Here is a 15,439-nt window from a genome sequence, read left to right as displayed (position 1 = left end):
TTTTAAAGTTGGCAGGCATCAAAAGTGTTTTCAAAGTCCAAGGCGTTTATTCTGTTACATGTCTCTGTGGTCTGTGTGCTGCAAACCCTCTCTGTGTTTAATATATGCAGGTGCATTTTGTAAAACTGTATCGGCTTGGAAAAACTTGACTGAAAAACAGTGTGATTTGGGGGTTTACTCCCATTGGAAAGGCAAGGGGGTGGGGAGAGGGATAGCTTAAAGGGGAAAAAGCCTAGTAGGAGATTAATTAAAGGTCCAATAGAGAAAAATCACTAGGAAAAAACCAAAGCCAGTAAAGTACTTAGAGCTCTGTTTTCTGAATGATGGGCATGCATATTTGCCATTACTGTTAATGAGAGCTGTGTGTGCACATGCGCAGCTGTCAGGGAATATGAAATCCTTAATGTACAGCTCACTTTGATTTTATATTCATAAGAGTCTTTAGCTCAACTAAAGCTTTTCAAGACCCAGCATCAGATATAATGAGGTTAAATACATCTCGCAAGATCCTTCCCTTCTCGGTTATTTAGAGACGCAGCGCAGTTAAATACACAACGTAAAGAAATGCATTACCTGAAAGTTTACTCTTGGCAGCTCACTTTCTTCTCCTTTCAAAGCACATGGAAAGTAGATGGAAAACATCATCTCTCGAGTTTAAGTTCCTGTTGCACCGTCTCTGCAGTGCTAAGAGGGGAAAAACAAGAGTTTCTTACTGTTCAACTTCAGTTTCTGTGATGTATTGGGATAAGATGCTCATTGAAGCACCAGCACTTGAACATGCCCTTCAGGTGGTTCTCCATCCGCCTGCTATGTCCTCTTGGGAAGGAGGAGATACGGTGCCTTAAGGAGATGTGGTTCACAGGGCATAGCCTGGCATGCCATTCGCGTCTCATGCATCTTATTCTACATGTGAGTGTTTAATACCTATCCTCTGCCATTATCACTTTCTTTTCGTGATAATCCAACATCATACTGGTCTTCTGGGGCTAAATATAGCCTTCCTCCTCCTTATCGCTACCTTTCATTACCCTTTGGTGTATGCTTTGGCTGGGCAAACACTATTGTGCTCTGAAGAACATTATCAGGATGCCATGATCTCACCCTTCGTGCTGTCTTCTGCTCTCATCCTCTCTGTTACTGGCCAGGTCAAGGTGATTGGAAATCTTTTGGTGGCCTGGTGGTGAGGTTTTTGATAGTAAAAATAACAGGTAACCGGTAATAGACTTGTGAATTAAGAGTTTAAAAGCATGTCGGGAAGAGACTGTCTACTAAAGCATTAATATTCATGAGTGAGAAATTAATGTCCCTTTCTGCTATTTGAACTATTATTAATTCTTATTATGATTTTGAGAGCCATTATACACATTGATAGGCTAATGAACAGTCATTTATAGAGGGATTTTAAGACAGTTTATTCCTAGGAAGAAAATGCTAGCACTCTAAGACATGCTTCGCACTATTTCAAAACCCTAATTCTTGTTGCTTGCTTTACTGCACATCGGGGTGATTTCTACCTAATCCAACTGTCTAAAGTAATCTACGATTTCCAATCAATCTTCTCTTTATTTGGCCTTTACTGCCATAGTATCTACAAATCCGTATTCTTACCAACTCTACTTAAAAAACAGCTATAAACAACAATTAGGTGTTTTCAGTGGGGTTTTTTTGGAGCTCTTCTGTATGTTAATAGTCCTGAAGCAAAGCAAAAAATCTCTTTTCTTCAATATAATTTCCATTGAAGCTGATTCTTCGGCTACTCTGTGCTAACTAGTCTGGCTGGTCAGTACTGAGCTGCTGGAAAATTTCCCTTCTTCTTCAGGTTGTTGTGAAAAAGAGGCTTCTGTATCTCTGTCTTTTGTCTCCGTTCTCCAAAAATGGGAATTGTTAGCATGCGGGGCATGGGTGTGCAGTACAGTTAGAAGGAGGGCTTAATAATGCCAGAAATAAACCAACCTGATGATTGCTAGGAAAAAGGTAATTAGGACACGTTCCCACACTGCCATGATGATTATATCCTTGGCCCGGCACTGAGCACCCCTTAGTCAGAGCTGTGCATGTGGTAAGTAAGATGGAGTGGTCTAAAAATCTATCTGTAGTAGGTAGTAACAAGTTACCAATAGTATTTTTGGGGGGGTTTAGTCATTTAGCTAGAAGTTTCATGAGGAATGAGTACCCAACAGGTGCCACGGACACCTTATGCTGTTGTTATGTTAAAGATTATGTGAAAAAAAATCCATAGCAAGCTTAATATTATTTTTTCCTGGATGATGCCCTGTTAACTAACATCTTTATTATGTGCATGGGAACAAAATTTTACAGTACTGTGTCTTAGGCAAAGTGCTTGCTCTCCACCTTCAATTTCCCCTATAAATAACTTCAGATATGGTCATAATATTAGAACAATTTAGATATGACCAGAATATTAGAAGATAATTCAGGGCATTATAGAATCTCAAAATTCTGCTTGCCAGGCTGAAGCTGGATAATTACTGTCCATATAGCTCATATCAGAGAATTTATAAATGATAAATGGAAGGCCACAAGACCTCTGACCTAATACTAATTTTGTTTCTTAGGATTTGGAAAGCAGTTTTTTTCCAAGGACTTTGCCTAGTATATTACTGGCAAGTCATTTTGTGGTATTTTGGATGAAATACGCACTTCCAAAGTGTGCCCAAATGCTGCTATGAAGTCAGGTTCAGCCACACTTAAATTACTTAGCACCACAAATAGTTCTATTGATTTTCTGGAAGATCAACAGACGTGGTTCAACAGATTGTCTGCAAGTAAAATTGTGCTTCATGTGAGTAAGGTGGTAGAGTGCCAATAACTGAAACACTTAATCACCTTATTTACAGAATTCAACCCGCATGGCCGTACAAACTTATGCCAGGCCTTCAGCCACTGAAACAAACAAAAAAAAAATCTACCCCTGAAATCTGTTAAGAAATATTAGCAGGTAAAGGTGTTATTTAGTTATAAATCTTTATTTTAATTGAGCTAGTTTTCTTGAAAGGTCTCAGGCAGAAGGCATGGAAAAAAAAAAATTTGTCTACTACAGTCTTCTGTGCAATGATGGCTGATATCCACAGCATAGGAAATATTCAAATACCAGCTAGTCCTTCCAGATCTTTTCAGCTGGAGAAAGCTGTATAAACTGTGCATCTGTATAGACAGTGCATCTGTCCAACTGCAGTTACAAAAAAACCCCACTGATATTCCACAAAGGAAAATTCCACCCAGCTCCCAAAGCTGCAACATCTGTCTCTGGTTTGGAAGGCTTGAGTTCAGGTCTTTGATTTTCTCTGCAACAGGTTGGAAAGATTACTACACTGGAAAGATTTTTTTCAATGAGTTATAGTGATTATGCCTTCATTTCAGTTTTTTATCTCTAATATGAATTTAATAGGTGTCACATAAATACTGTAGATAAATAGGTGATTTATTGTTTAAAATGCACACACAGAGGTCGATGTATATATATGTATATACTCTAAATAGAAATTATTTTGCCAGAATTATGATTCTTCTGCAGACAGTTTTCTGAATGAAGGTGTCTGTTACTCCTTGGTCTTCCCACTTAAGGCAGATAAACACAGGAATGAGATTAATAAAAATATAGTGTTGCAAAGTCTGACTTGTAGGCTTTCAGGTGGAATCCACAACCTAACATGAGAGATCTCAGGCCTCAGTGTGAGGAACCAAAAACGTGGGATCACAACGGCCACTGAGTCCCTGGGGAAGGTGCAGCATCTGTAGGGCACCAGATCTAGTTAGCATACGTGGCTTAGGTCCTGGCAATCCCCCACAGGACCAAGCTGCCCAGATGCTTAGGCAAAGTAATCCCCCATCTCTGGAGCTCAAGCTTTTCAGCTCCTGCAGAAAAGCAAGCATTTCCCTGCATGGGGAGAAGGAGAGCCACAGGCACCTGAAGTCCTTCGGAGGCCACAATCATAGCACCTAATTAGCTTATGCACCTGCAGGGATAGATGGCAGCTGAATAAGTTTTTTTCAGAATTATAATGGTGAATGTAAGTGCCTAGACACTACCTAAGGTCCACATTAGATACTCATATAATTTCTGTTTTCTCAAGATCTGGATTCCTTTTTTTTTTTTTTTTTTTTGATTGCTCTGATAGACCATTAACACTTTTTCCAACTGATTTCACACATATCCTTTCGATATATCAATTAGTGTCTCCTGGTGCATGCTAAGCAGAATTCACAATGTCGTTCCTATCAATCCTATAATGTTATGTGTTACCCTACTATATGGAAACCGAAGACGGCTATTTAACATCTTACACATGGTAGAGTTTTGTAACTTTTTTGGTTATTGCAAGATGTTAGATATAAAATTTACTACAGTTTCGCTGGTATGAGATACTGGTCTTTACTGGTCTTCTCTGACAAAATCTACGATGATAACATCGCAAAGCAATAAACTCTTCTTTCATGAGAATGATAGAGTTTTTTAAAACCCACAAAAGCTAGCAGCGCTATCTGTAGTTGTCAGTCCTTTCCAGGTTGGTCAGTTGTCTTCATCTCCAGGATGGCTGGCATCAGTAAAAAGGTTTTCTCTGAGCTTGGGCTCTAGTCTTGCTTCAGAAAGGTCCCCCAAGAACCCACTGCCTGTGTGGTTCAATACAGTGTGTTGCAGAAACTCACATCTATCTGGGCAATGAGCACGCTTCGGTCTTCACCAGGCCATAGCAAAGTTTGCACTGAATAATGCAACATTTAAGGAGTTTGCACAGAAGCTGTCTGCACCAAAATCAGGCAAAAACTGTGTCAGGAGGCAATAAACAAATCTAGTCATCAATACATAATCATGATCGAAGCACAGAGATGCATTGGTGGAAAGCATAGTGTAGCAAGGGCCTGCTCTGAACTACTATGCAGTGTTATGGAAATAGTAGCTGGGAAACAGAAAGGAAGTAAATACATTCATTTATTCTGACAGTCATAACATCCTTGTATCATCTTGGTGGAAAGTTACAAAAGATGTCTAAAGAGATTTTCAAAAGACATCTAAAGAAACCTCACTCGAGGCTTACAAAGAACAAGGCTCAAGGCCAACTCGTCTTGGAAAGACAAGTCAGCATATTGCACTGTAAGAAATCCATGACAGTCTCTTAACATCATCACGTAATAGGTTCCTGAGAAACCAAATCTTATCAGTCCCTGGCATTATGCAAATTTCTGTCATAATCTCAATCTGTGGGCTTCGAGTCCTAATCAAACTGCCTTCAGATTCACAGTTGGCGAGCCTCCTATTGAAATCGTTTTCCTATCCTCCATTTACTTGTCCAAGGAAGTTTTGGGGCTTGGCATGGCATCAGAAAGCCTCAATTTAATGTGAACATGGTGATTTATAAACAAATCCAAGGTCACCACAATATATCTCACATAATAAATCATAATTAATATATTTTTGGCCAAATCTAAGTATCAGAAGGCAGTAGAAATCCACAAACTAAATGTGAACAGAACAAAAAAATGTGTAGAAACAAGAAGTTGAGGTGTAACTCTTTATAAAACTTCTTAAAAAAGGAATGATTTTGTGGGTATCATGATCTCAGGGATATCCATCCATATAAATACATGAATATGTGTATGGCATATCTGTAGACATATGTATTCTCCCAAGCACAATAACACTAACAACGACCATAACAGCTTATTCAGAAAGTGGTACTAGGTATTTTCAGTAGAGACTGAGAACTACTGAATCCATTTTTAAAAGCTTTTTGAAACCTTATCTGGAAAGTTGTATGAAATTCTGATTGAAGAATGATTAACTGATATTGGAATAGAAAGAAAAAACCTTCACAGAAGCTAAGATATATAGGACACAGAGAGGCTGGAAGAGAAGGCTTCTAATTTACAGGTGTTAAAAAAATACAGGCAAAAATTGTATAGGATCATCCTGAATGAAACCAATAAGTAAAAACAACAGATGAGAAAGTGCAGTTTAAACCAAAGGACTCCATTCCACAAGAGGGGTGTATAAACTGGCTACAAATGTATTTGGCTGTAACATTTCCAACCATTATAGCTACCATATTCCATCACAGTCTCCACCCAGATTCAAGGCAGTAAGAAAGCATACCTCCACTGAAGATGTAAATGGAGGCTATCATATTTGTGATCGCAGCAAACTGGTAACTAAAGAGCTTCACTCCAGGCTTTTTGATCCCAGGAGGTGTCAAGGAACACTATGCCCCAGTAACCTCCTAGTTCTCTTTCAATGACCTTTCCTTCACAGTTGCAAACTGTTTGTGCTCAACGGCATTTTTAAATAGATCTTTCCAGGTCTGGAAGCAACTGGTTTAGGAAAAAAATAAAATAAAATTGGAGGGTATATCTATGAATAGACATTTTTTCTTTTGAGATGAAGAATAGCCAAACATGTTCAGAAATAAAGGGCATTGCAAAGAAAAATAGTGGGTAAAACATTTCTTCTTTTTTTTTTTTCCCCACTTAGGAAGTTTTAGCTAAGTTGCTGGATTGGAAATGAAAAGAAAATCTACACATGCAGGTTTAGCTCTGTGATGGAAGCCCGGGTAGCACCTGCCCATAGGGAGCCTGATTCTAGACTGACTTTACTTTTTTTCTTATTTCTAAACATGAGCACCTGCCTTTAAAACAAGATATATTGTGACATTTACTAATCCTCCTCTTCTGTTAGCACCCAATTCTGTTGGGCTACAAAGAGCACTTAATAAAACTCAGATGTGCACTGAAATAATATTTTAACTAGTTTTTTTCCCCCATGAACTTTGCCTAACTCAGTGTTCCAGTGGCATCATCAAATAAGTTAATTTACCTTTTGAGGAAAAGAGAGGAATCTAAGGAACCTCACTGAAAGGATTACACCAGTGAAGAAAATTGCCTTAGTATTAAAGGAACAGAAAAACTGTATAATTTGGTCTTATAAATATCATCAAAGGAAATGAAAAAGTTTTAAAAGAATTTGTACTTGGATTTTGCTGTCATGCGAAAGTTTGCTCAGGAGGGACATATTCTCCTCCAGCTTAGTCTTTTTTGTTATTATAGTTATAATTTTTTAGCATAGTGGAAATTTTATTGCGGATGCCTGGCCTGTCTCTTAACTCATGCTAATTATATTCATAATTAAATGTTAAACAAGAATTGACTAGGCCAACTGGCTTGCACAGGTGTTTGTGATATGAATGGTTTAATGCATACACAATAAATTATTGGATACAAATCTGCAGTAATCTGCTCAGTGAGAACCTTTTTCAAGAACTTTGCTTTACGTGGTAGGTCCAGAATACTGCTTTGAAACCAGGACTTGCAAATAGCACTTCCTAGACAGAATTATGTCAAAACTGTGGCTTGTCCTCAAATGTACAAGCACTAACAAGGCTAAAAGTTTTTCCTGGGGGGGCTCTTACCTGCCATGGGACACAAGTGCTGAGAGCATTAATGTTTATGGGCAGCTGGACGAGTCATTGGAAGCATGGTGGAAATGTCATCTGGGAAGCAGAGTGCCTCACTTCAATTTGCAAAAAAAAGTTGTTTATATTTGTAACTGATAGCCAGATTAATCGCTGAGGCTCCGGTAACTCTCTGTTAGCTTTACACCGACTGCCAGTTGACAGAATACGGATTCAAAAACATGCAAATGGAAAAAGACATGGGTTTCAGTTTGCTCTTCTTCTACTTACGTTTTGGGCACGGAAAATAGCGTATTTGTGTAATTTAAATTTAATCTGTGGTTAAGACAATCCTTCGTAGGGGAAAGAAAGGGCAGAAGCAAGAAGCAAGCCAACTTGAGAGTTCATATGTGGGTTAGCGCAAGAGAAACTCTTAGAGAAAATCGAGCGGGAGAGAATGGTGAAAGCGAAAACAAAGAGAAGCTGAGAAATCCAAGCAACGACACTGCAGAAAAGGATGAAAAAGGAGCTATTTAGTGACTGTGACAAGATCTCTGTAACCTGGGGTGTTTGCGGGAGGCAGAGGGAGAGGAAATTCTCATGAAGGTTATCTGGAGCTCTTGACAAAGTGAGAATTGGCACTCTAGATTTGAGGGGAAAAATGTTTCATCGGGCTTGTGAGTGAAGCTTCCACTTGGGGAAAGTAATAACAGGAGGAGAGGCAGTCTATAATGCCTCAGTTGCACCATTTCAGAGGTGCAAAAATGGAAGAGATGGGGAGGGGGGAAGTGGGAAGGGGAGACCAGGAAGGGAGGGAAAAGGAGAACCTTCAAGACTAAGAGAAGGGGGTGATGAAAGTCGTCACCTCCAGTGCTGTGCTGTCTTCCTCTCTCCATACAGCTTACTTCCTAGAAGTTATTACCTTCTCCAAGTAAGAGCAATCTGAACAAGCAAAGAATAGTCATGATAATGTCTTGGTGGCAAAAGATGACAACTGATTTGTCCTCTGGTCCTCACCACGTAAATATGTCAAGACCTGGACTACTACAGCTGTAGTATTCAGAGTAGGCACTAACTTTGCGGAGTACTTTTATGCATCCTAAATACTTCAAGCAGCTTTGGCCCCTGGTAAATTTAAGCTGTGTTCACGTATACCAGTCCTACAGATCCTCACGGATCTCTAGCACCAGCATGCTCCGACCACACTGCCCAAACGCTCCTGACATCAGACTCTTAATTTGGAAATTTCTCCACCAGAGAGTGCAACTTTGTGGGTCCTCAAGTTCTGGCAGGTAAAACCAGCCATAAAACATGCCTTAATATGGACCTTTACCTTGCAGTTTTATAAAATATTCTTTTATAATGATGAAAATTGTACATAGCACCATGGCGCCAGGGAAGGCTCTTTGTAACTTCAGGCGATGTTCCTTATAGCAATGCATTAAATGAGCTAGAAGAAATGCATAACTTTAGCCTTTACATTTATGACTGTGACAAACCTTTGGGTAAGAATCTGGTAGAAGTAAAATTAAGTGATATGAACCCTGCTTTAGCTGCACCTTTGTCACCTGAGAGCAGTAATTGGTCAGAAAGTTGTTACAACACCTCTTTTTTTTTTTTCTGGAAATGTTCTAGAAATGGTCTGAAAAGAGCATGGAGAAGTAAACAAGAAATTAAATGTTCTAAAAATTCCACAAAGTAGGCAGACATAGAAAGAAGTCATGAATGGTTAGAAAAATATCCTCAGAGTTTACCATAACAGCACACATAAGGGGTTAGAAAAGTAAAATGCCATATTGCTAAAAGGCATGATAAAACACAACAACAGGGCTAGAATAACAACAATAGCACTATCTGCAGAATACTCACTGAATTTCACAGAATTTCAGAGGAAAGTTCAGAGATTTCACAGGTTGAAATCAGGCACAGATTTGCCAGGTTGGAAGTCGAAGGTCTCCTTCCCTGAAAGCATCACCTTGCGGCATCGCTTGACACAGGCCTGGCTTCCCGACATCAATATTTTGAGCAGATCTGGGTCTGCCACGGGAAGTGTGATTGCAAAACGAAATACTCTGGAAAAGTAATGATATCTAAATGTGAGGGTAGGCTTGTGTTCTTACCAAGGCTGGGCCAGAGTTCAAAGTTAATAGGATTTATAATGCCTCTTGAGGGACACCAATTGTGAAAAAGTAGTGCTGGAAAACTGGGTAATGTGGTGGCAGAGCAGCATTTTTAGCAGCTGTACTACACCAGCTGTACCAGATAACAGCTAAAAAGAGAAGTCAAGTAAAGTAAGAAATAGTGTGGGAACAGAAGCAATGAGTAGTGCTGCACATCCTTCTCCTAAACGGGTATCAGGGAGTGTGCAGCCCCGAGGCAACCTATTGCACAAGAAACTCATCAAACGCAACTTCTACTTTTAAGAATGCTTCCTCGGGTGCAGAAATATTTCTGCAATCTGCTGCCTTGTGCTTGTAGTACAGGTACCGAATTTGAAATGCCCACGATTTTAAAATAAAATACAATTTGTCTTGGTTCCCGGAGAGTCAAACTGCTCCCTTTGACTCCCTTCTATATAAAATTCATTAGGCTGTTAACCCGTTTGACTATTGTTACATTTTGGCCAAAGCACTAATGCTTTAATTGCCTGGGAAGGTAATATATCACACAGATAATCTCGCTAAGATCAGGAACACAATCTAATTCACCGACAGCTCATGGTCTGACTCATTCGCTGTTAAACACTTTTGAGCGATAGTGTTGCACTGGGGAAGAAAAAAATTGCAAGCCAGGCGCAAAACCTCTTCACCTAGGTTTGCTTAGATGGTTAGAAAATCAAACTATCGCTCATACAAAAAGTAAGACCTAAAGCAACCAGGAAGTTGGGACTCGGAGGTTTTAGAAACCTGAAATGTAACTGAGAGCTGGAGATCTGCTTAAGCTCGTACGAAATACCTGGTGTTTGTAACTCATTATCAGGAGAGCCCTGGCGAACAAGGGGAATATTTTCTGAGCTGGCACTGCTGCAGTGTCACGGAAAGGGCAATAGCTGCACATATAGAGAAAGCATGAGGTGAGCAGTGGCCAGGACTAAAAGCCAAGCTAAATTGCATAGTATATCTTCTCCCCACACTCTTACAGGTGATATTGAAAGTAAAGAGGGACAGGGAGGAAATTACCCGGGTACCTACATGGGGTGCCTACCCATAAAGAGGCCAAATAAAGTGTGCACAGTGGCAACAACCTCTTTCTTTTCTTTTTTCTTCTTTTTTTCCCTTCTTTTTCTCTTCTTTTTGCCTTTTCTACCTCTTTTTTTCTTCCTTCCCCCCCTTTTTTTTTTCCTTTCTCTTCCCCTTTTCTTTTACTTTTATTCTTCTTCTTTCTTCTCTTTTCCTTTTCAGACAAAAGCAAAACAGGAGAAGCAGGAAGGGTTGCCTGGCAGGCAGGCTTATATACGCTTCTGCAGCTCCAGCCCTGGGCTATCAAGTGCCACTTCTAGAATAGCCTTTTCCTTGGCTCAAGTTTGATTTGCATCTGTATGTTCACATGCAGCCAGAACTAACCTACGCTCTGCAGCTGAGGTCGTTGCTTGTTTTTCTTTACACCACAGATCACGGCACCTGATGAGGCTACATTCCTGCTTCAAGATTAAGTGTATTAGCATTTAAAAAAAAAAATAGCCCACTGTGTGGTTATAAATCCTCTGGAGAGAAGTATCAAAACTCTGTTGAGAGTAACCACTTTAGGAGATGTTAGTAGAATTTGATCCAAGATATGTGTTTTTGCTTTGAAGCGGTAGCTGTCCTTTAGTTCAGATGGTATTTGTGAATCACTGCCTCAAAAAAGGGGTCTTTTGGCACATGCTTTAGGCTGATGACAGGCAAAATGAAGTAGATTCTGTCTCAGAAATCTCCAAAAATAATCTTAGGTTTGACATAACACACCATGTCATGAAGTGATATAAGCCACATAAGCACAAAGCAGGCTTTAAATTTAAAGAAGAATAATCCTATTTTCAGATACGATACGTTCCATCAATTTGGGTAACAAATATCTGATGCAGAATATAGGCAGCAGGCTGTTAATGCTGAGATCCCTTAAAACCTGCAATTCCTGGTCGTTAGTGACTGTGGTAGCCTGCTTTCTACCTCTGCTATCTGATAGTTGCTCAGACTACCCCCACACACACACAGACCAAGCGTGCACACATGCACTAAAGATTTCTATCTAGAAATAAAGATCTGGTTTTTTACCGTCTTTAACCCCTCAGCACCAGTGAACTAGAGTTCCCGATGCTAAAGAGTAATGCAAAATGCATTAATGCTTAGCACTGGGAAATCCCAACTCCTGGTGCCAAGAGGTTCATAAATATAGTAATGAAACCTCTTGACTCAAAGTGAGCACTATTTAACAGAACAAGCATGAACAGCCTTTAGGAGATTTTGCAGCTGGATTTGTTCCACTGTGTCAGAGCTAAACCTCCATGATAGTAGTTTTAAAAACTGTGCACGGCTAAAAAACAGAGTTGAAGGAAGCCAGGCAGCCAAAATTTAAACAAAAAACCAACCAAACAAAAAATTCTGTGGAAAAAAGTAAATACACCACTGTATCACATACCAGAAAAAGAGGCACCAAGAATCCCAAAGTATGAATTCAGTGACAGATGTCAAGGTCTTTGGGAAGTGTCCACCAAGCTTTATCTTGCACATGTTCCTGAACAACTAAAATGAGTACTTTGTGTGATAATTTACTAGCAAATCAGTATCAATAAATCAGAATCATGTAAGCAGTCATGTTTATTATATCCTTGTTGCTTAATATTCATGATAGTAATTTATTTTTATAGTACAGTTTCACTGTTATCTCCTCCATTGCTGTAACTTTGAGTCAAGCAAGCTGCAAAAGTAGAAGGTCAGGTAACCCTTTGAAGGCTGTAAAAGTTCATTCAGTTGGAATTTGCTTTGTTAGTTTTTTTTTTCTGAAAATGCTTTAGTGGCTCCTTAAAATATTTATACTCTAATTCCTAACCTAGCATTATTTATTTAACAAATATCACTGCAAAATGAGAGGTGCAAAGCAGTATATGGGTATCAACTCTACAAATGAAGAATCCAAAATGTCTAGAACTGCACAATTGAAAATGGTCATGAAATCTGGTGTTAAGGTCTGTATTTTAACTGAAACACATACTTGCCTTTTAAAAAATTTAAGGCACTTGCTTAGTTAAGACTTCCTAATATTTTGCAATGGTAAGAATGAAATGACAATGATAGAAAGAGGAACTTTTGTCCATGGGACACGTGAGTGCAAACAACTACAACTTCTGCGTGTCACACCTACTGAAACACCCCTTTAGTGACCTCGGGAGCCCGCAGGTACTTAAGACCTAATCTTTAATAGTGCGTTTTAACAATGGTGTTCAACAGATTTAACTAAGCAACCCTTGTCTCTTCTTTTCGTGTACTTTTTAGTAGAAAACAGGATTTTAGCTCTGCCAGTTGAGATACAAGGACACATACCTTTCTCTTAGTGCAGCCATAAAGCATGATTAGGTTTAATGAGAAACAGCACAAATTCAAAGATGATGTAGATGTCAAGATCGTCTGTATTGACTATAAATCAGAAATTAGCAGAAGAGCTCTTAGTTTTCTTTGGATTGTTTTCTTTAATATTTTTCTGTGCGGCTGATCTGCTTTACCATTTCACTTCAGACTGAGCTTATGTGGTGGAAGAAGCATTCAATATGTAAAACCCTTCTGGATAAAGACAGTCTATAACTAAACAATAGCCTTATTGGTATGTCCCCTTGCCTTTTGTTTTAAGGATAAGCTTTTGATGAAGCTGTATTGGTTACTGCACATAATCAATTGTTTCTCATCTAGGAACATATTTTTCATTAGACAGGAGGTGGAGGCCACAAAAAACCCCATTGCTGTTCAGATGAACAAAGTATAAACCTACCTCATCACAAAGATAACATCTAAAAACGTTTCAGGTTTATTTATGGCAAACAAAAAATATGACTAGGCTTCAAGAAATGATGAAGATAAGCAGACATAAAAGACATTTTTATTCTAAGTGTAAACTATCATTAAATGTATTTAGATTTACACCCTATAATTATTATGATTGTAGCAATTAATCAATCAACTGATTAACATGTAGGGTCAGCAGGACACAGTGATCTTATCTTGAAGCTTGAATTAATTAATTATTCCTTACTCTACATTATTATTTTCTACTTGTGTATGTTTTCTCAAAGTGTCCCTATTGACAAAATATATCTTATTTTCTTTCTATGATGTATTGAGTCAAGCACGGGAAGTTACTGACATGCATTTACTAATTTGCCATCAGAATTTCAAATTAATTAAAAGATTTTTAAAGCATTGCATAATTTTTAACTACTTGTTATGTTCTAATTAGCCAGGTTCAATTAAATTGTTTTCAACGTAGCAACTTAAGAGCTCTCATCTCTTCAAGTGGAGTCAAATTCAGCGGGTGTATATTGTTGCAATGATATAATTCTGTGTTCATTATACCACAAGCCAGCAAAATCTTTCTGTGCAGTGTATTTGTTTACTGTCTGTGGCAGCGTGAGGCTTTTCCAGTTCCACAGGCAATCTTGCTGTCAGGAGGTCTTCCTGAAATTCAGCTACATTTTAATTTGCTTTATGCAAAAACATTCCTTCCAATATCCTCTTCATTGTGCTGAACATTTCCTCTGTCTCCTTGCAGTAGAACGTGGGTCACACTGAAGTCAGTAACAAAACTCGTGCTGGCTCCGGAGGAGACACGCTCTTATCCTTCATGTTTGCTGCTTCCTTCAGGTGTTAGCCATTCATTGCCATTCCTCCGGCACCCTCAGTCATGATTTGACCAAGCTCCTTTTATCTCACCACATACTTCGTTACTTTTAGCACGGTATTCAGGGTTGGGGGTTTTTTTCACTTAGTTTTAGGGGTTTGGGCTGTGTGAGTATCCTGACCGTTTTCAGTGTCTTCCTCATAAAAATGGGCTCCAGAACTGGACAGGACCCATCGGTAAAGGAGAGGTGATCCTGCCACCCTCCCCACCATAAACAGGGACGCCACTGTAAATACCATGCCAGATTTTACTGCCCTGCACGCCCTATTGCACCACTGCTTGGTCTGATTTCCTCCCCGTTATCAGTCCCATGTTTGTTTGGCGTTCCTGGTTCTAAAGAAGTTGGGTTAGGGATTTTGGTTTTTTTTCTTTTTTTTTCCTCTTTTTCTATCTTATGTTTTCTTATCTTTTTCTTTTATTGCATAGTTGCTAGTTTAAAGCAAGCCCTGATGGGGCTGAAGAAAGACATAAGTGCTCTGCCAGCACCTAATTCAATGGCTTGCCCCAAAAAACGTTCAGATGGTCTTTGCCTGTAAACCCACATTTCTGTTCCATTATCACCCGCTGATCTGCACTTTGCTTGTGGTTTGATAAAGAATATTCAACAGGCTTTATATGCATCTGCCTCTTCTCATGCGCTGCCCTGAGGATCGTGAAATGGCCGGCAAGGCTGTGGGCATGGTATGTCTGGGGCTATTATAGCCACTCAAACTTCTCCCCACCACTGTGGGTACAGAATCATACAAGCCCTCCCTTGCCCTCCAGTATACCCTTCAGTGCCGTACATGTCTCAGATGCCCTAAACCATCCTTTTCTCTTGATTTTGTTTTTCTCATAATGCATGTCTCAAGCACTCCCCAGCACTGTAATCCTCCTTGTTTCCCATATTGGCAGTTCCACCAAAGCCCCCAAAACCAACAAGTCTAAGTTTAAAAGAAACACCATAGCCCTCCGGACACCCCACTTTTAGGCAGGAAAGGGACAGGGACCTCTTTCTATATGTCCCAAGAAGTAGTGTTGGCCTTTGGAAAAGCCTTCCCAGAGTACCCGTCTCACCTCTCCTGTCCTGCTGGGACCTTCCTCCTCCTCCTCCTCCTCCTCCTCTCTGCCTCCTGCCATGGCCCCCATGCAAACACACACAATGCGGTTCTCTTCGCCATGGGTGCTTT

The 15,439-nt window shown here is 39.6% G+C and overlaps 1 protein-coding gene across 16 annotated transcripts in view; it reads left to right on the top strand.

Moving 5' to 3' along the window:
• ARHGAP15 (Rho GTPase activating protein 15) overlaps positions 1–15,439 on the top strand; it is a 345,294-nt gene that overhangs the window by 284,239 nt on the left and 45,616 nt on the right. The gene's annotated exons all lie outside the window — the stretch shown is intronic.

The sequence above is a fragment of the Phalacrocorax carbo genome, chromosome 5 (assembly GCF_963921805.1).
Source record: "Phalacrocorax carbo chromosome 5, bPhaCar2.1, whole genome shotgun sequence".
Classification (NCBI taxonomy): Eukaryota; Metazoa; Chordata; class Aves; order Suliformes; family Phalacrocoracidae; genus Phalacrocorax; species Phalacrocorax carbo.
Note: the sequence above shows the minus strand (reverse complement) of the source record. Positions and strands in the feature narration are given on the sequence as shown.